This window comes from Myotis lucifugus, unplaced genomic scaffold (genome assembly GCF_000147115.1).
Source record: "Myotis lucifugus unplaced genomic scaffold, Myoluc2.0 scaffold_57, whole genome shotgun sequence".
In the NCBI taxonomy this organism is placed as follows: domain Eukaryota; kingdom Metazoa; phylum Chordata; class Mammalia; order Chiroptera; family Vespertilionidae; genus Myotis; species Myotis lucifugus.
This window is the reverse complement of record NW_005871105.1, coordinates 2,781,044-2,783,090: the sequence shown is the minus strand read 5'-3', so window position 1 is coordinate 2,783,090 and position 2,047 is coordinate 2,781,044.

The following is a 2,047-nucleotide window of genomic DNA, read 5'->3' as shown; positions in this document are numbered from 1 at the left end:
GAAAATGACCTTTGAAAAACCACCTTCATTTCTATCCTCTGTCCCCTGTGTTTTGCATTCATTGTGATGCAATTGTCAGACATTTGTTGGCTTGCCATTATTATGATCACTTTGAATCTCCTTAAAACATGCCATTAGTTACTGAAATAAATTAACGTAAATTTGTGTCACAGATCCATTTAATTCCCCCAGTGCATGCAAATTACCATGAAAGCTTAGAAAGCAGTAATAGATATATAGCACTTTTAAAAACTTTTCCACAGACTGGGATGTTTTGGCCTTAGGCTACACGCCCATATTAATTCATAATTTTAAAAACAAGGCCTCAACATGCACTGCTTTTCAAGTCATGTTTTTCAAAACGACTGGCACCTGAGAGTATTTTGTTTTGCTTTGCTTTTAAATATCTTAGGGGAAAGAAGTAAATGACCCTAATTCACAAAATCTTGGGAAGTTTGTTCTTGACTTTCTGACTGTCTTGGAGTTCTTTGTGGAAAGTAGAAACAGGCTTAGAATTATCTCCTAGAACTGGGATGGGAGGCCACAAAATGTCAACTTCTCAAAGTAGGCTCAGTGCTGTGGGTCCCACTCCATAGACATGGCCACTTGCTTGTTGTGACTCCACTTAGTAAGTACCAGAGAACAAGCTGGGTCTCTCCCTTCTGTGTGGAAAATGTCATCACCACTCCACCATTCAGTACACTTCCCCTCACCAGTTACATAAACCCTGAGTACATTTCACAGCTAGTCACACTTTTGGCCTGCTAGGCCCAAGCTGGTAACTTTGTGACTTAGTCTCAGCCAGGCGCTGCAAAATTATATATGTTTTAAATACCGCCATTATAATAAATTACGGCCCTCTAGTCTCCTTACCTGGTGCGGTATAGAAGGGGGAGAAAGTGTAGATGCATTTGGACCTATTCTTTGGTAAGGACCTATAGATATTTGGATTTATACGATGGTAAGCATACTTCACTAGGAATCAAGACAACTGAGGTCCAAACTTAGCCCTGTTATGAACTTCCTGTGTGATTCGGAACAAGCTCTCCAGTCTTCACATCTCGGTTTCTTCATCTGTAAATAGGGAGGAGCGATTAGTCCAGAGGCAGCCGCTGGGCTCTGCCCTGAACGAAGTTTGTGTGGGAACCTGGCGCAGGAACCAGCAGTACCCAAACCAGGAGTTTCCCATCCATGGACTAGGGACCACCACACCTGAATTACAAGACTTCAGACTTTAGTTTCCTCATCTGTGAAGTGGGACCAATAATACCCACTTCCTGAGGATTAAAATTGCTCTTGTAGGTGAATGTTCTTAGCTCTCTACCTGGCAGGATCGGGCCTTCAACCCTGAATTCCAGGCCCTGATTGAAGCTCTTACATCCTGGGACGGAAGCCTCGCTGCTCCACGTTGGCAAGCTGCCAGCGTGTTCTGCTAGGACAACACGTGTGCGATTATTTCGCTTGCTGGTTCCAACTGCCGCCGGGTTTTGGATGCCGTCCTCCCAGCAGACTGCTGCAAACACATGCTCCTGCTCATCTTCCAAGGTCAGAGTTAGCACTTGCTTTCTGACATGAGAAGACAGAAATATTCTGCTCTGTCTTCACACCTGAATTGTGCACTAATGGAAGACGTTTTCACTTTTTTTTTCTCTTTCCTTTTCTGAAGAACAGGTTTTCCTTTCGCATTTGTAGAAGAAATAAAGATCCACCTGCCTGATTGTTGCACTGGTAAGAACACTATTATCGATCGTCATTGATCTATTGAAATAGCCCAGTGAAAATAAAACAATGACTGCACGTTAAGAACTCCATTTAAATTTTAGTTTTATTTCCATCCCAGAGTAGCTTTGAAAACCAACAAATCAATTTTATGAATTGGGAAGGAATAATTTCTGAAAGAGCCAGTATGGCTTCCAAAATCAGCTTATACGTTTAAAAATTGCTTCTAGTGACTGAAAACTAATCACATCCAAAGAAAAATACATAAAGTGATTTTGATTCAGAGTCTACTTAACCTGTCTCCACCCACCCACCCCAAAAACCCTTC